This window comes from Pristiophorus japonicus, unplaced genomic scaffold (assembly GCF_044704955.1).
Source record: "Pristiophorus japonicus isolate sPriJap1 unplaced genomic scaffold, sPriJap1.hap1 HAP1_SCAFFOLD_803, whole genome shotgun sequence".
NCBI lineage: Eukaryota > Metazoa > Chordata > Chondrichthyes > Pristiophoridae > Pristiophorus > Pristiophorus japonicus.
Window position 1 is genome coordinate 1 of NW_027254722.1, and position 19,747 is coordinate 19,747.

The window sequence follows — 19,747 nt, forward strand, 5'->3', positions numbered from 1 at the left end:
CAGAATTGTTGCTCAGCACCAGCAACAAGTTTCACATTCAGTTAGTGAAACAAAAATAATAATAAATATATATGTTTAATTGTGGAACTAATTACTGTACAGAAACAATCCTTGTGTTGTGTTACAGGGATCGGTGGGATGTTTATAACACGGGAGGGGCCTCAGCAGCAAAAAGGTCATGACCCCGTGTTAGAGGACTCTGGGAGTAGAATTGGATTCCCTCGAAGCAAGGCCGCTGCCGGATTGATCATCTCGTAACCTTGTGGCATGAGTCAGGTTGTAGACCCACAGCTCATTCACTGTCTCACTGTTAGAACCATTGCATTTTAACTCCATTCCTTCTTGTATTGTAGTTTGTGTAATACGTGTAATAAACATCTAGACTTTGGAACAAGGCTCCCTCTGGGATCCGAGTATCACAGCCGATCAATAGCCAACATTTGGGGCCCACGTGGAGCTGGTATTGGAGGATTTTAGCGATGGGGAAAGATTGGAAAGGCTGGGATTGTTTTTGTTTGGAACTCAGGAGGCTGAGGGGAGAGTTGATTGAGTTGTGTAAAATTATGAGGGACCGAGATAGAGTGAATAGGAAGGACCGATTTCCCTTAGCAGAGAGGTCAATATCCAGGGGGCATAGATTTAAAGTAATTGGCAGAAGGATTAGAGGGGAATTGAGGAGAAGGTTTTCAACCAGAGGGTGGTGGGAGTCTGGGCCTCACTGCCTGAGGTAGAGGCAGAAACACTCATCATATTTAAAAAGTGCTGGGATGTGCACTTGAAGTGCTGTAACCTAAAGGCTACGGACCAAGAGCTGGAAAGTGCTATTAGGCTCCATTTACCCTGCCTGGAGACCTGAACTCCCAGATATGGCACAGACCACAATGGGCCAAATGACCTCCTGCTGTGCAGTAACTTTCTATGATTCTATGAGGAGCTGTGTCTTTGTCCCCAGTATCTGGGCCGTGAATGTGTTGGGTTTGTTATACCTGCTAACGTGTTGTTTGGTGGTGGAAGACCTGTGTAATAGTCCTGGGGGAGTACCGCTGTGGGTTTACCCAATCCCCGGGTGGGTTGTTTAACGGCTGACATAGATTCTCACTCACACACCCACGAATTTATTTTAATATTTCAATCAATAATAAGGGATGGTGGATGAAGTTAATCGTTCGGGGAAGGTGGGAGGACAGGCTGGAACAACTCTGGGAGATAAAACAAATAAATATGTCCAGGAGAAGCGAGGAACAAAACTGCCTACTTTGGGGAGCTTTTAAATCATTCAGTGGTGTGGGACTTGTTGCTGACGATACGTTTGTGGAAAGTTGGTTTCGAGGCCTGATTGATGAGTCCCCGATTGTCCAGTGACTCGCTGTAGAGGGTTTGGGAAACGCTGCAATCGGAGCTTCTCAACAGACAGACAAACACTGCGGTAAATTGGTGTCCTCAATGATACCGTGATTGACGAGAAGTCCAAACCCAAGTATCTTATTGCCGTTGAGGCAATGTCCAACATTTCCAAGAGGTCAGAGGAAACGCAGTGACATTCCTGGGTTTTCTCTTCGGCCGGAATTTTAATATGGAGGAGGAGGGGCTAGAAAGTGATGGGGAAACCCGGGAGAAGGGGTTTCTCACAGGCCCTGCCTCATTTAACTGCAGGGCCTGGTTTGTATTTCAAAACTCTGCTTTCCACCGGCAGCCAGACAGATGGAGAGGCTGTGGGCGGGTAGGCCTGGGGCACTAGGCCGCAGAGAGGATGGAGGGAGGGATCGGGTGGGGAACGGGGTGTGGTCGGGGGCTGGAAGGGTGTCGGGTGGGGGGGGTGAAAGTATTGGTGCCGGAGTTTTCGGGGGATGGACGGATTGGAGCCGGAATATCGGGGCAGGGCGGGGGGTGAAAGGATCAGGGGCGGAATATTGGGGAAAGGAACGGGGCCGGAAATAGGAAGTGTGGGGGGAGTGATTGGGGACGGAGCATCAACAACAACAACAACAAATATTTATATAGTGCCTTTAATATAATAAAACATGCCAAGGAGTTTCACAGGATTGTTATCAAAGAAAACAAAAATTTAGCAGCGAGCCATATAAGGAGATGTTAGAGCAGATGACCAAAAGCTTTGTTGAGGAGGTGGGTTTTAAGGAGGGTCTTAAAGGAGGAATGAAGTGGAGAGGCGGAGATATTTAGGGAGGGAATTCCAGAGCTTAGGACCCAGGCAGCTGGAGGCACCACCACCAATGGCGGAGTATTTCAAATCGGGATGTTCAAAAGGCCAGAATAGGTGGAGCACAGAGGTCTGGGGGATTATAGGGCTGGAGGAGATTACAGAGATAATGAGGGGCGAGGCCAAGGACGGATTTGAAAACAAGGATGAGAATATTAAAATCGAGGCGCTACTTAACTGGGAGCCAATATCGGTCAGCGAGCACAGGGGAGATGGGTGAGTGGGCCTCACTGCGAGTTCACACACGGCCTGCAGAGTTTTGGAAGACCTCAAGTTTATGGAGGATAGAACGAGGGAGGCCGGCCAGGAGTGCATTGGAATAGTGAAGTGTAGAGGTGATAAAGGCATGGATGAGGGTTTCAGCAGCAGATAAGTTGAGTTAAGGGCGGAGGCGGGCGATATTACGACGGTGGAAATGGGCAGTCAGTGTTAGAACGGATATGAGGTAGGAAGCTCAATTCATCATCAAACGTGAGACCGAGGTTGCGATCAGACTTGGTCAGCCTGAGACAGCTGTCGGGGAGAGAGGTCGCATCAGTGGAATGGAGTTTGTGACGTGAACCAAAGGCAGTGGCTTCAGTCTTCCCCATATTAAATTGGAGGAAATTTCTACTCATCCAGTGCTGGGTGTCGGACAAGCAGTCCGATAGTATAGAGACGGTGGAGGGGTGAGAGAGGTGGAGGAGGGGTAGAGCTGGGTATCATCAGCGTACATGTGAAAACTCAGCTTGTGTTGCCGGATGATGTCACTGAGGGGCAGCATGTAGATGAGAAATAGGAGGGGCCAAGGATAGAACCTTGGGGGACACCAGAGGTGACAGTGTGGGATCGGGAAGAGAAGCCATTGCACTTGATTCTATGGTTACGGCTGGAAAGATCGGAATGAAACCAGGCGAGTGCCGTCCCATCCAGCTGGATGATGTTGGAGAGGTGTTGGAGCAGAATTTTGTGTCAAAGCTGCAGACGAGGGAAAGATTACTTTTGTCGCAGTCAATGAGGATGTGATGTGTGAGCGAGGTAAGAGCAGTTTCAGTACTGTGGCAGGGGCGGAAACCTGATTGGAGGGATTCAAACAAGGAGTTCTGGGAAAGATGATCACGGATTTGGGAGGTGACAACATGTTCAGGAACTTTGAAGAGGAAAGGGAGGTTGGAGGGACGGAGGGGTCATGGGTTGTTTTTTTGAGGAAAGGGGTAATGACGGCAGATTTGAAGGAAAGGAGGATAATACCGGAGCGAGAACCATGAACAATATCTGCCAACATGGGAGCCAGGAAGGAACGTTGGGTAGTCAGCGATTTCGTAGGAATAGGGTTGAGAGAGCAGTCTTGTTGTGCGAGGCACCTTGGGGAAGAGTGAACATAATATGGTAGAAGTCTTTATTAAGATGGAGAGTGACACAGTTAATTCAGAGGCTAGGATCCTGAACTTAAGTAAAGGTAACTTCGATGGTATGAGACGTGAATTTGCTAGAATAGACTGGCGAGTGATACTTAAAGGGTTGACGGCGGATAGGTAATTAAGGATAGTGTTAAATCCAAGGAAGAGGCATATAAATTGGCCAGAAAAAGCAGCAAACCTGAGGACTGGGAGAATTTTATAATACAGCAGAGGAGGACAAAGGGTTTAATTAGGAGGGGGGAAATAGAGTATGAGAGGAAGCTTGCTGGGAACATAAAAACTGACTGCAAAAGCTTCTATAGATATTGATGAGAAAAAGATTAGTGAAGACAATCGTTGGTCCCTTGCAGTCAGATTCAGGTGAATTTATAATGGGAAACAAAGAAATGGCAGACCAGTTTAATAAATACTTTGGTTCTGTCTTCACGAAGGAAGACACAAATAACCTTCCCGAAATATTAAGGGACCGAGGGTCGAGTGAGAAGGAGGAACTGAAGGAAATCCTTATTAGGCGGGAAATTGTGTTAGGGAAATTGATGGGATTGAAGGCCGATAAATCCCCGGGGCCTGATAGTCTGCATCCCAGAGTACGTAAGGAAGTAGCCCGAGAAATAGTGGATGCATTGGTGATCATTTTCCAACAGTCTATCGACTCTGGATCGGTTCCTATGGACTGGAGGGTAGCTAATGTAACACCACTTTTTAAGAAGGGAGGGAGAGAGAAGGCAGGTAATTATAGATGGGTTAGCTTGACATCAGTAGTGGGGAAAATGTTGGAATCAATTATTAAAGCTGAAATAGCAGCACATTTGGAAAGCAGTGATGGGATCGGTCTAAGTCAGCATGGATTTATGAAGGGAAAATCCTGCTTGACAAATCTTCTAGAATTTTTTGAGGATGTAACTGGTAAAGTGGACAAGAGCGAACCGGTGGATGTGGTGTATTTGGATTTTCAAAAGACTTTTGACAAGGTCCCACACAAGAGATTGCTGTGCAAAATTAAAGCACATGGTATTGGGGATAATGTACTGACGTGGATAGAGAACTAGTTGGCAGACAGGAAGCAGAGAGTCGGGATAAACGGGTCCTTTTTAGAATGGCAGGCAGTGACTAGTGGGGTGCTGCAGGGCTCAGTGCTGCGATCCCAGCTATTTACAATTTACATCAATGATTTGGATGATGGAATTGAGTGTAATATCTCCAAGTTTGCAAATTACACTGAGCTGGGTGGCGGTGTGAGCTGTGAGGAGGGCGCTAAAAGGATGCAGGGTGATTTGGACAGGTTAGGTGAGTGGGCAAACGAGTGGCAGATGCAGTATAATGTGGATAAATGTGAGGTTATCCACTTTGGTGGCAAAATCACGAAGGCAGAATATTATCTGAATGGCGGCAGATTAGGAAAAGGGGAGGTGCAACGAGACCTGGGTGTCATGGTACATCAGTCATTGAAAGTTGGCATGCAGGTACAGCAGGCGATGAAGAAAATGGTATGTTGGCCTTCATAGCTAGGGGATTTGAGTTTCGGAGCAGGGAGATCTTACTGCAGTTGTACAGGGCCTTAGTGAGGCCTCACCTGGAATATTGTGTTCAGTTTTGGTCTCCTAATCTGAGGAAGGACGTTCTTGCTATTGAGGGAAGGTTCACGAGACTGATTCCCAGGATGGCAGGACTGACATATGAGGAGAGACTGGATCGACTGTGCCTGTATTCACTGGAGTTTAGAAGGATGAGAGGGGATCTCAAAGAAACATAAAATTCTGACGGGACTGGACAGGTTAGATGCAGGAAGAATGTTCCCGGTGTTGGGGAAGTCCAGAACCAGGGACATAGTCTTAGGATAAGGGGTAAGCCATTTAGGACTGAGATGAGGAGAAACTTCTTCACTCAGAGAGGTGTTAACCTGTGAAATTCCCGACCTCAGAGAGTTGTTGATGCCAGTTCATTGGATATATTCAAGAGGGAGTTAGATATGGCCTTTACGGCCAAAGGGATCAAGGGGTATCGAGAGAAAGCAGGAAAGGGATACTGAGGTGAATGATCAGCCATGATCTTATTGAATGGTGGTGCAGGTTCGAAGGGCAGAATGACCTACTCCTGCACCTATTTTCTATGTTTCTATGTTTCCAGGAGGTCAGTTTCATTGACAAGATGACCTGAGAGAGGGCAAGAGGGGAGATAGGAGAGAACTATACAAATTTAGGTTCGCCGGGGGCAAGTGGAGAGGAAGTGATGTCCGGTGGGTCAAGGGAGAGGAGAGGAAGTGAAGTCCGGTGGGCCGGGGGAGGGGAGAGGAAGTGAGGTCTGGTGGGCGGGGGAGGGGAGAGGAAGTGAGGTCCGGTGGGCCGGGGGAGGGGAGAGGAAGTGAGCTCCGGTGGGCCGGGGGAGGGGAGAGGAAGTGAGGTCTGGTGGACCGGGGGAGGGGACAGGAAGTGAGGTCTGGTGGGCCGGAGGGGGGAGGGAGTGAGGTCTGGTGGGCCGGGGGAGGGAGGGAGGGAATCAAAAGCAGAAACAGGTGAACGGATGTTCTTGAGCTTTTAACAAAGAAGTCCTGAGCTCCTCACATTTATTGTTGGAGGTGAGGGAGGAGGAGGCAGGGGAGGGTGGTTTGAGGAGATGGTTAGTGGTGAAGAGAAGACTGGTGTTATTTTTGCCACCTGGGTGATGTTAGAATAGTGGGTGGTTTTAGTAATGGAGAGCAGGACCCGGTGGTGCTTTATATGATCTGCCAAATCTGGTGATGGATGAATAGACCAGTTGTTTGCTAAAGACGTTCAAGTCTGCGTCCCTTGCATTGAAGGGAACGGAGATGACGGGTATAGCAGGGGGAATGACTTGGGTGAGAGAGTGTAATGATTGTAGGGGGACAAGGGCATCAACGGTGGTGGAGAGGGTGTGATTCAGTAAGTCAGTATCTGTAGAGATGTCTTGGAGAATAGTACGCCAAAGGCCAGGTAGTTGGGAATTAGAAAGTGCAGCGGTAAGGGACTTGAGGGAGAGTTTTTCCCAGGAGTGGATACAGAAAGAAGTGGGTTTAGGAGCAGGCAGGGGAAAATGGGTCGAGAGTGAGATAAGGAAATGGTCGGAGATCCCCTCATCGGTGATGGTTACAGAGGGGATAGCGAGGTCACGTGAGATGATAAGATCGAGGGGGTGGCCGTGTATATGGGTGGGGGAGTTGACATGAAGGGAGAGATTAAGGGAGGAAAGGAGGACAGTGAACTCAGAGGAGTGAGAGCAAGATGAGTTGAGATGGAGGTTGGAATCACTGAGGATGAGAAGTCGCTCGGTGCAGAGGCAGAGGGAGGAGAGCAGAGAAGATATCACATTGAGAAAATTGGTGTGGTATTTGGGTGGACGGTACAGAATAAGGATTTTAAAAGAGAGACGTGAGGGGTGGAACAAGGTGAGTTGCTCAAAGGAGGAGAAGTTGCCGGAGGAGTAGGGAGACAGACCGAGGTGTGATTTAGATATAAGGGCTACATCACCACCGCGGCGGTGTGACCGTGGAATATGGTGGTACGTATAGTCAGGTGGGGAAACTTCACTGAGGGGAAAGGTCTCATCACCCCTCAACCATGTCTCCGTCAATGACATGATGTCAATTTGATCGTCCACAATACGGTCATGGCTGACAAGGCCTTTATTTACAAGTGAACATACATTATAAGGGAAATGTGGAGGGCGAGGGAGGGGGGAAATCAGAGACCTCGGGGGTGAAATCGGAGGCCTCGTGGTGGGGGCGGAAATCGGAGGAATCGGGGAAGGTTTCCGATGGCAGTGGGTGGGTGAGGCAGGGACTATTGCCTTTACACTTACCTCCTGGATCCAGCAGTCCAAGCCTCACTTTAGCTGGTGGGTTACCTGAGGCCTGAGAAACCCCACCAGCCAGAGTTACATTTGAAATGGTGCTTAAAACCTCCCTCTTTGACCAAGTGTTTGGTCGCCTGTCCCAATGTCTCAGTGGTGATGGGTGAATGGGATTGAAGGCTGGGAATGACCACAATTTGGCCTATGTGCCAGCATCACTGTGTACAGTGAAAGAAAGAACTTGCATTTATATAGCACCTTTCCCCACCTCCGGATGTCCCAAAGTGCTTTACAGCCAACGAGTTACTATATTCCCCACTGGATAGTCCTGCATTAAACAGGCCGACACTGCCAGAAACTGTGAGTGCAGCACTGTCAGACTTTAGCATTGATGCCCACAGCAGGGAGCTCCAAGATAAAGCACGAAGGGGCGAGAGAACTGAAAGGAAGGGAATAAATCCCGGAGAAGGAAAGGCAGAAAGCCGCTGAGCAAAGGGCATTGGGCAGCAGTGGGACGGAATCCAGAGCAGGATGGGGACCAGCAGAAACCAGCAGATCGCAGCTAACTCAGCAGGGAGTGAACAATTCCCAGCAGGGGAACCGGAATCTGAAACCGCAACAGGCTCGGCACGACAACAACAACTGGTCCTTGAGGAGACAACGTCCCGTCTTCAAACTGAGGACCCCCTCCATCGTGTGTGTGGCACTATATCCGTCTAGTTAGACAACATCCAGGCTTGGGCTGATAGGTGGCAAGGAACATTCGCACCACACAAGGGCCAGGCAATGGCCATCTCCAACAAGAGAGTGTCCAATCACCTCCCCTTGACATTTAATGGCATTACCATCATCGAATATCCCATCAACATCCTTGACCAGAAAATTAACGACCAACCACAGAAATATGGTGGCTGCAAGAGTAGGCCCGAGGTTTGGTATTCTGTGACAAGTGACTCAGCTCCTGACTCCTCAAAGCCACTGGCTGTTGGATCTCTTGGCTCGGCGTATAGCTTGCTACATACGCTGTTTAGCATGCGCGTAGTCCTGTGCTGTCTCGATCTCCGGGCCTCACCGCTCCCCCTGCACCTGGGTCCCGACCCCGCCGCTGGTCTTGGGGAGCAGAGGTCGGGACCAGCGGGGGTCAGCGATCGCAGACGTTGTGGAGCGGAGGTCGGGACCAACATGGAGCAGAGGTCAGGACCAGCATCGATATGGAGCGGAGGTCGGGGCTGCCAATCGGAAGCAGAGAGCGGCGGATGAATGACAAGGTCGAGGCCCAGGATCGAGGTCGGGGCCCAGGATCGAGGTCAGGGCCCAGGATCGAGGTCAGGGCCCAGGATCGAGGTCGGGGCCCAGGATCGAGGTCAGGGCCCAGGATCGAGGTCAGGGCCCAGGATCGAGGTCGGGGCCCAGGATCGAGGTCTGGGCCCAGAATCGAGATCGGGGCCCAGGAGCGGTGAGGTCGGGGCCCAGGATCGACGTCGGGGCCCAGGATCGAGGTCAGGGCCCAGGATCGAGGTCGGGGCCCAGGATCGAGGTCTGGGCCCAGGATCGAGGTCGAGGCCCAGGATCGAGGTCGGGGCCCAGGATCGAGGTCGGGGCCCAGGATCGAGGTCGAGGCCCAGGATCGAGGTTAGAGCCCAGGATCGAGGTCGGGGCCCAGCAGCGGAGTCGAGGCCCAGGAGTGGTGCAGCGAGTACCAGCAGCGGGGTCGGGGCCCACGGAAGGTGCAGCACGGGCCAACAATGCGGCTGTGAGACCCACACTGCATGCTATGAATCCCAGGGACAGTCGGAGTATGTGTGTGCACTTGGATCGTGCAGCGGAGCTTGGTCTCTGGTTGTCTCGGACCTTCTTGCCACTGGACACAGACCTTGCTCTGTCAAGCCCATGTGGTGGCTGGTGTACAACAGCCACTCCACGTTAAAATAATTCACACAGGCATCTTCCAGCCTTCAAAATGAAGTTCGGGGCCTGGAATGTCAGGTCCCTCCTGGAAACACCTGAGAACTTTTTTGTTTTTGGTGTGGAAGCAGGTCACCCTGGATCCCGAGGGCCTGCCTAATACTATACTATACTAGTCCTGTGCTGTATTTTCACCAGATTGGCACCTCATTTTCAGGTATACCTGGTGCTGCTCCAGGCATGCTCTTTAGCATTCCTCATTGAACCGGGATTGGTCACCAGGCTTGATGGTAATGGTGGACTGAGCAATATGCCGGGCCAGGAGGTTACACATTGTGTTGCAATAGAATTCTGTTGCTGTTGATGGCCCACAGAGCCTCATGGATGCCCAGTTTATTAGCTGCCAGATCTGATCAGAATCGATCCCATTTAGCACGGTGGTACTGCCACACAACTCGCTGAAGGGGGTCCTCAGTGTGAAGATGGAACTTTGTCTCCACACGGATTGTGCGCTGGTTACTCCTACCAATACTGATAGGTGTGATTTTGTGAGTATGACCATGTCAGGCTGTTGCTTGACTAGTCTGTGGGGCAACTCTCACAACTTGTGTACAAGTCTCCCGATGTTAGTGAGGGGGAATTTGCGGGGCGACTGGGCTGGGTGTGTCTTTGTCGTGTCTGACTCCGATGCGTAGGTTGAAGTCGAGTGGCCCGTCCCCTTTTATTCCTATTATGCTTCCTTGTCGCGGTTTGATATAACTGAGGGGCTTGGGGGCCATTTCAGAGGGCAGTCGTCAGCCACATTGCTGTGGGAATGGAGTCACATACAGGCCAGACCGGGTAAGGACGGCAAGTTTCCTCCCTGACAGACATTAGTGACCCAGTTGCATTTTTACGACAACCCGATAGCTTCATGGTTACCAGTACTGATACCAGCTTTTTATTCCAGATTTAATCAATTATTTTTAACTGAATTAAAATTCTCAAACTGCCGTGGTGGAATTTGAACTCACATCTTCGGATTATTAGTCCAGACCTCTGGAATCTGACACCTCGAGTACTGTGTCCACTTCTGGTCAGACCCACCTCGAGTACTGTGTCCAGTTCTGGTCAGACCCACCTCGAGTACTGTGTCCAGTTCTGGTCAGTCCCATCTCGAGTACTGTGTCCAGTTCTGGTCAGTCCCACCTCGAGTACTGTGTCCAGTTCTGGTCAGTCCCACCTCGAGTACTTGCTGAATCTCTGAAAGGAACCAGGAATGCTCAACATTCTAGGGTGGTGGGAGAGGGCAGGGGGTGGTGGGTGGGGGTTAGGGTGTTGGGTGGGGTGGGGGTTGGGGCGTTGGGTGGGGTGGGGGTTGGGGTGTTGGGTGAGGTGGGGTGTTGGGAGGAGTGGGGGTTGGGGTGTTGGGTGGGGTGGGGGTTGGGGTGTTGGGTGGGGGTTAGGGTGTTGGGTGAGGTGGGGGTTGGGGTGTTGGGTGGGGTGGGGGTTGGGGTGTTGGGTGGGGTGGGGTGTTGGGAGGAGTGGGGGTTGGGGTGTTGGGTGGGGTGGGGGTTGGGGTGTTGGGTGGGGTGGGGGTTGGGGTGTTGGGTGGGGGTTAGGGTGTTGGGTGGGGTGGGGGTTGGGGTGTTGGGTGGGGTGAGGGTTGGGGTGGTGGGGGTTGGGGTGTTGGGTGGGATGGGGGTTGGGGTGTTTGGTGGGGGTTGGGGTGTTGGGTGGGGTGGGTTTTGGGGTGTTGGGTGGGGTGAGGGTTGTGTTGTTGGGTGGGGGTTGGGGTGTTGGGTGGGGTGGGGGTTGCGGTGTTGGGTGGGATGGGGGTTGAAGTGTTGGGTGGGGTGTGGGTTGGGGTGTTGGGTGGGGTGGGGGTTGGGGTGTTGGGTGGGGTGGGGGGTTGGAGAGTTGGGTGGGGTGGTGGTTGGGGCGTTGGGTGGGGTGGGGGTTGGGGTGTTGGGTGGGATGGGGGTTGGGGTGTTGGGTGGGGTGGGGGTTGGGGTGTTGGGTGCGGTGGGGGTTGGAGTGTTAGGTGGGGTGGGGGTTGGGGTGTTGGGTGGGGTGGGGGTTGGGGTGTTGGGTGGGGTGGGGGTTGGGGTGTTGGGTGGGGTGGGGGTTGGAGTGTTGGGTGGGGTGGGGGTTGGGGCTTTGGGTGGGGTGGGGGTTGGGGTGTTGGGTGGGGTGTTGGGTGGGGTGGGGGTTGGGGTGTTGGGTGGGGTGGGGCTTGGAGTGTTGGGTGGGGTGGGGGTTGGGGTGTTGGGTGGGGTGGGGGTTGGGGTATTGGGTGGGGTGGGGGTTGGGGTGTTGGGTGGGGTGGGGGTTGGGGTGTTGGTGGGGTGGGGGTTGGGGTGTTGGGTGGGGTGGGGGTTGGGGTGTTGGGTGGGGTGGGGGTTGGGGTGTTGGGTGGGGTGGGGGTTGGGGTGTTGGGTGGGGTGGGGGTTGGGGTGTTGGGTGGGGTGGGGGTTGGGGTGTTGGGTGGGGTGGGGGTTGGGGTGTTGGGTGTAGTGGGGGTTGGGGTGTTGGGTGGGGTGGGCTGTGGTTTGTGGATTGGTTGTTGGGGGTGGGAGTCGAGGTGGGGTCAGGGATTGGGATTTGGTGCAGTGATTGGGAAAGTTGCCCTTTTATCTGGGTTTGAATCCAGACAGACTGGATGCCCCAGTGTGAATGGTACAGTAAGCACCTTTACTTCCCCCGATATAAACACCTGCATTTTAAACATCAACAGGTTTTTACTGATTTTGATTGCCCCTAAATTTGACATTCATCGGGGAAACTAAAACTAGGGGACATAGTCTCAGAATAAGGGGTTGCTCATTTTAAATTGAGATGAGGAGGAATTTCTTCTCTCAGAGGGTTGTAAGTCGATGGAATTCTTTACCCCAGAGAGCTGTGGAGGTTGGGTCATTGAATATATTTAAGGTGGAGATCGACAGATATTTGAGCGATAAGGGAATAAAGGGTTATGGGGACTAGACAGGGAAGTGGAGCTGAGCCCATGATCAGATCAGCCATGATCTTTATTAAATGGTGGAGCAGGCTCGAGGGGCCAGGTGGCCTGCTCCTATTTTTTATGTTCAGCATCCTTGGATGCATCCCATCCGGTCCTGGTGACTTAACTACTTTAAGTACATCCAGCCTTTCTGGTACCTGCTTATCACATCCAGTAGCTCAACTACCTCCTCTTTCACTATGGCTTTGGCAGCATCTTCTTACTTAGTAAAGACAGATGCAAAGTATTCATTGAGTGCCCGCTGCCTCCGAGCATAGGTCTCCATTTTGGTCCCTAATAGGCACCACCACTTACTGCCCGTTTACTATGTATTTGCCTGGAGAAGACTTTTGGATTCTCTTTTATTTGGGCTGTAAAGGCACAGGTCAAGAAAGTTCTCCTGAAAACTCTTCCCCCTCCCCGCCCTTTACACCATTACTGTCCCAGTCTATATTAGGATAGTTGAAGTCCCCCTTTACACCATTACTGTCCCAGTCTATATTAGGATAGTTGAAGTCCCCCATTATCAGAAGACCACATCCCAACACAATCCCAGCCGTGCTGATTAATGAGGAAAATCACTACCTTCCTCTTCCCCAATAAAGGACTCCACAGATCAGCAGAAATGGGACTGATTCCAACATCGATGCCGAGCATGTTGCCAGCAGTCACTCAGAACAATGTGCTGTGTGCAATGTGAAAATGTACATTGATTGTCACACCTCCAACTTACAGAACTTCTCTCCACTTTGGAGCTTTCATTATTGAAATGTGAGCCAAGTGCTGCAATCCAGTGCAGGATCCTAATGAGCTTTCCCGGATTGTATGAACAAGTGAGGGCTTCAGGCCGGCCCGGAATCCCAGCTCCCATCTGTTGTGTATTGTCCAGGTACATTAAATGTATAGTTACAATGGTGCGCCACAGAGGGCGCTGTGGTGGGAGACCTGAAAGTACCTGCGAGACAGAGTATAAAAGGCTGCCCACCACACCTGAGGGGCACTCTGGAGTTACACAATAAAAGACTAATGTCACAGCAGTTACTACAACACCAGACTGCGAGGAGTCAGTGATTTGAGTGCTACATACACCACATTGACGATGAGGACACGGACGAGCTTCCCGTAACCATGGCTACTCTGGGCTCGTTAAAGGATTTTACGGTGGGCAATGATTGGGAGGCCTTTACGGAAAGGCTCGAGTACTACTTTACAGCAAACGACCTGACGGGGAACACGGACGCACTGAGAGAGAAGCGTCAGGCGATATTGCTGTCCAGTTGTGGTGATGAGGTTTACCGTCTCGTCAGGGATTTGCTGGCACCCGCGAGCGCCAAGGATAAGTCATATGAGGAGCTGGTTGAACTCATTTGTAACCAACTGAAACCGAAGGAGAGCATCCTCACGGCCCGGCACAAATTCTACCACCACTGCAGACCCGAGGGCCAGGATGTCACTAAATATGCTGCGGACATCAGGACACTCGCGGCGCCGTGTGATTTTGGCACACATCTTGACGACGCGTTGCGAGACGTCTTTGTTATGGGGATTGGACATGAGGGTTTCCTCCACAAGCTGCTATCCACTGAACCTACAGTCAGCCTGCAGCAAACCATCAACATCAGCCGGGCAATTATGACCTCGACGTGCAGCCCCAGCAGATGATCCACACGGTCTCGAACCCAGCAGGCACTATCCACAGGATAGCGCCCACCACGGACAAAACTACAGAACGTGGCTCTGCCCAGGGCAGAGAGCACGGATCTCGGGGTCCTGGAACTCAGAGTCCACCGAGGGGGGCTAATCGAGTAGCACCATGCTGGCACTGCGGAGGAAGCCATGGGACTCACCGGTGCAGGTTTGCGGAGTGTCTGTGCAATACCTGCCACACGAAAGGCCACTTTCAGTGTGTGTGTAAAAGAAACCTAACTCACCGTGTGGCTGAGGAGAGGGTAGAGGGTTCATTTTCCAGCGAGGAGCAGGCAGAAGAAGGTGAGGCGTTATTTGGACTGTACACGTGTACCGACGATTCGCCCCCAGTGATTATGGAAGTCAAGATTAACGGAGTCCCAGTGAGTATGGAAGTGGATACTGGATCGGGTCCGTCGTTGATGAGTCAGGAAACTATTGATAAACTGTGGGTCAACCCAGCTGCACGACCCAAGCTGGTCCCGGTCACGGCAAAGCTGCGTTCCTACACCAGGGAACTGATACCTGTTCTTGGCAGGTATCTCACGGGGGCAAGACGCACGGTTTACCTTTGTGGGTCATTGCAGGCGATGGGCCGACACTTCTCGGCAGGAGATGAATGGGGAAGGTCTGTGGGAGCTGGAAAGACTTCATTCCTCCACAGACTGCTGTTCCCCGGGTTCCCAAAGAGCAGCACCGACCGAGCTGGAGGAGAAATCCCCACACAGACGAGCAGACCCTGATCGAGCAGTTTTTCAAGTGCGGGCCGATCGCTGAGGTGTGAGCAGGTGACGCGCTGCAGGCGATGAACGGGAAATCCATCGATGGCCGACAAATCCGGGGGTGGTGGGGGGGGGGGCGTCCACACGGAGAAAAAGTCAGGTGGTGGTCGCGGCTACGGTGGAGGCCGGGACAGCAGCGGCAGTGGTGGCGGCTACGGTGGTCAGAGGAGAGGCGGCAGTTACCGGGACAACGGCCGGAGCGGAGGCTACGGCGGTGGCAGGTATGACTCGGGGGAACGCGACAGCTACTCGGGTGGGTACAAGAGCCAGAGCGGCGGATACGGCAGCAAATACGGAGGCCGCTCTCACAGGGACCATGACTGATCGAATCCAAAGAGCCACGATCAAATTGTCTTGGCCATTTTCCTTTCTTCTTTCCTCTTTAATCCTTCTATTCCAGAGAGTGAAACGTCATGTCAGCGAGCTCAAGATGGTGGCGAGACTCGTGGCAGCAGAGCTCTGCAGACAAAGACAAGCAGAGCAACTAAAATGGCGCCGCCCAAGGGAAGCCTCGTAGGAACCACAAGATAGCGTCTTAAAAGGGACATGCACCCGAGAGTCTTAAAAGGGCTTTACACCGTGGTGGGCCCCACAAAGAGACTTTTGTAAGGCAAGATCGAGTCTAAATGAGCAATGTGATTAGTCTGATGATGTGAGTTATGATAAGAGTTAATATTTTGACGCTGAATGGGTCCTGTGTTTAAAATAAGGGATATGTATTACGAAAAGAGTTAATACCACAAGGTGCAATAAAAGGGTAAATGGAGCCGAGACTAACATGATTAATGGACCAATGCGATTCTCGATTTATGTGATTCATGCAATGGTTCAGCGGCTGCAGATGAGCCACTAAGGCGATCACTTTCTGAGAACAGAGGCAACGCACTAGTTGCGATACCCTGTCTCAGCGCAGCCTGTTACCTCGGGCAAAAAGGGGCAGTATACCGCCACCGCACTTCACCCAGAGGAGCTGGGATTAAATAACTGTTCAGTGTAGCTGCAACATCTGTCCCACATATTATATGCTCCATACAAATGTACTGTCCATGTAGACCTGTTTTCTGTTGGAGCTTATGCTTGTGTACTTCATCAGCCATGTAAGGACTGCAAATACCACAGACTTGCACCGGATCGCAAGCATAACCTTTACATGGGGGAGAAGAGGGAAGTGGATGGTCATGGACTTCATGGACTCACACTCACAAATCAACCAGGACGAACAAGGCCGAGGTCACCGGCAATGGCTTCTGGAGCTGGGGGTGAGTGAGATGTTGTGTATTGTCCAGGTACATTAAATGTATAAGTACAATGGTGCACCACAGAGGGCGCTGTGGTGGGAGACCTGAAGGTACAGAGTATAAAAGGCTGCCCACCACACCTGAGAGACACTCTGGAGTTACACAATAAAGGACTGAGGTCACAGCAGTTACTACAACACCAGACCGTGTGGCGTCAGTGATTTGAGTGCTGCATACACTACATCTTCCACCAGGAGATTTCAGTCAACAGGCTCCTCAACAAGGCCTCACTCTGCCCTTTGCTGCCATCGATTCCCCAATCACTGTCCGTCCAACAATCCAATCCCACTCCAGCCCAGCGCCCGCCCGCCTTCACACACACTGCCTTTGGCCCAATGCAGCGATGCCAACTCCCGCCATGTTCCATGTATAAAATTGCCCCTCGGGCGGTGCCGGGAATCACCTGTAAAAAGCGCCGCTTTTGCTGTTGGAGAACGGGCGGTTTGACAGCACGCCGCCGGGAACAGCTTCAGATTTTAATCCAACTGTCCCCGCGTGAGCCCGGAACCCATTGGTTATCGCCGACCAATAGGGGACAGAGGCGGGAAGAAGCCAGCCAATCAACAATAAAGGTTTCAGGCGGGGCGGGGTCATTTGCAGTGAGGGGCAGAAGCGCCCAGTGCGGCGGCAATCCCTCTGTGTGGAGACGTCTCCCGGCGGGTCTTTGCCGCTCTGTTACAGCGCGGTCCGGTCCCCGTGTCCCTCCCCAGCAGCCAGCTGGGCCCCCGAGCCCCGTGTCCCTCTCCCCGCCCTCGAGCCCCGTGTCTCTCTCCCCATCTCAGAGTCCCGTGTCCCTCTCCCCGCCCCCGAGCCCCGTGTCCCTCTCCCCGCCCTCGAGCCCCGTGTCTCTCTCCCCATCCCAGAGCACCGTGTCCCTCTCCCCGCCCCCAAGACCCACGTCCCTCTCCCCGCCCCCGAGCCCCACGTCTCTCTCCCCGCCCTCGAGCCCCGTGTCCTTCTCCCCGCCCCCGAGCCCCGCGTCCCTCTCCCCGCCCCCGAGCCACACGTCCCTCTCCCCGCCCTCGAGCCCCGTGTCCTTCTCCCCGCCCCCGAGCCCCGAGTCCCTCTCCCCGCCCCCGAGCCCCGAGTCCCTCTCCCCGCCCCCGAGCCACACGTCCCTCTCCCCACCCCAGAGCCCCGTGTCCCTCTCCCCGCCCCCGAGCCCCGAGTCCCTCTCCCCGCTCCCGAGCCCCGCGTCCCTCTCCCCGCCCTCGAGCCCCGTGACCCTCTCCCCGCCCTCGAGCCCCGTGACCCTCTCTGGGCCTCCCCGGAGACCCATGACCCTCTCTGGGCCCTCCCGGAGCCCCGTGTCCCTCTCTAGGACCCCCCGGAGCCCCGTGTCCCTCTCTGGGACCCCCCCGGTGCTCCGTGCCTCTCTCTGGGCCCTGCCTCCCTCCCTCCCGCGGGGCCGCTCTCCCGCCGCCCTCCCTCTCTCCGGGACAATCAGACTGCGCGTGCTCCGGGCTCAGTGGATGGCGCCGCCACATCGCGCGCTCTTTCCCATCTACCCCAGCGCTTCGGCTGTCAGGTGGTGCGGCCACATGACTACGCCCGCCCCCATCTCCGAGTGACAGTTTCCCGAGGCAACTCTCCTTCGCAACCTTCCTCCATCCCGGAGAAGGGGCGGCCCTGCATCATTGGATCAGCCCCAATACAAGGCAACCCTTTCAGCGGAGTGAGCAACCGCCCTTTGGGCTTGACTTTCCACTTTGCTGGCTATCGCCCAAAAAATGGCCAATGTTCCAGCCTTGGCGATGTGTCAGCCTTCATGATCACTGGTACATCGCCCATTGTTTGCAACATGACTTTCGGCTCAGTGATAGCCCAGCAAAGTGAAATGGATGAAGCGATAGTCCAGCGAAGCCCAGCGATGTGAAACAGGCCCAGAGATGTGGAAGGCAAAACTTCCCGAGCAACGGCCTTCTGTGCATGTGTTTTTTTTGGTGGCCAGCTTTTCCCCCGTGTCGGGAGGTCAGGTGCATGCGCAGAAGGCCGTTGTGGACGAGGAGAGAGAGAGAGAGAGAGAGAAAGGAGAGAAGGAAAGCTGAGTGAGAGAGAGAAGCAAATGGAGAAAAAAGAGATAAAACCAGTTCGAGAGATAGATTGGAAGAAAATAAAAACAAGAGATGTCTTCATCAGACAGCGTGGAGGGGGGTGTGAAGAGGGCAAAGCCCTTTTCCGATGAGGCCCTTATCCCGAAAGTGCCGAATGAACCCGGGGTGGCAGTGGGAAACCTCCACCCCGAGCGTGCCGGAACATTTGGGCGCAAATAGCGGACATCGTCTGCTTGGGGTCCCACGAGGTGAGGCGGCCTCACCAGTGCCGGAAGTGCTGGAACAGCCTGGTCGTTTCAGCAAGAGTAAGTCCAGATTTTATATTGTGTTGATGAAGATTGTAATTATAAATATGACTGGGGGGCAGTGCTGTGCGGCGAGGACAGGCTGGTGGAGGACCTTTGTCTTACGGATGTTTAGTGTAAGTCCCATGCTTTCGTATGCCTCAGTAAATATATTGACTATGTCCTGGAGTTCAGCCTCTGTATGTACGCAGACGCAGGCGTCGTCCGTGTACTGTAGCTCGACGACAGAGGTTGGGGTGGTCTTGGACCTGGCCTGGAGATGGCGAAGGTTGAACAGCTTCCCACTGGTTCTGTAGTTTAGTTCCACTCTAGCGGGGAGGTTGTTGACTGTGAGGTGGAGCATGGCAGCGAGGAAGATTGAGAAGAGGGTTGGGGTGATGACGCAGCCCTGTTTGACCCCGGTCCGGGCATGGCCCTGGAACATGGACCATTTCCCATACCTCAAGAGCCTCTTATCAACAAGAGCAGACATTAATGACGAGATTCAACACCGCCTCCAGTGCGCCTTCGGCTGCCTGAGGAAAAAGAGTGTTTGAAGACCAGGCCCTCAGAACTGCCACCAAGCTCATGGTCGACAGGGCTGCAGTAATACCCGCCCTCCTGTATGACTCAGGAGGAAGCACTTACTTCCAACTCGGAAGACAATGCCCCAGCTTCATCGTCCCCTCCAACACCCCCAACAGCTGATCGCGCCATCATCACCCCCATCACGGCCGGAAGTCTTGCTGTTGCCCACTGCACGCCAGACTTGTCTCAGTCCCCAGGGACAAACATTGGTGGGTAGGGCTTATGCCATGCTCTTTTCCCGTTCGCAGAAGAAGATATCGAACAACCGGTCAGAACAGAGGTGCACCGGAGGGGGTCCTGCTCAGGTGTAGCAGCTCACTGACCTTGAGGAGCGTGCAGCCGCGCTTGTGGGTACGCAGAGTCGCTCGGCCACCACCCGTGGTGTTGTGGAACCCTGCTATGCATCACATGAGTAATGTCTCAAACAGTTTTAAAGTAATGTCACGTCATGCAATTATAATGCAATATACGAATCATGTCACTTGCTGCATGCAGCCTTTGTCCTACTCTCAGGTTAACAACATAAGAACATAAGCAATAAGAGCAGGGGAAGGTCACCTGGCCAGCTGTCCCCTTCTCTGTGCGCCCCCCATAAACCCTCACCCCCTTATTCTGTCCATCTGCGATTGATGCAGCCGCGACAGCTTTCTGGAGCAGTGAAATCCACATGATGCATTAATATGTGACGTCTCTCGGTAATGTGTACCCTTCTGTTCTCATAAGCTCAGTTGTGCTTTGATGGTCA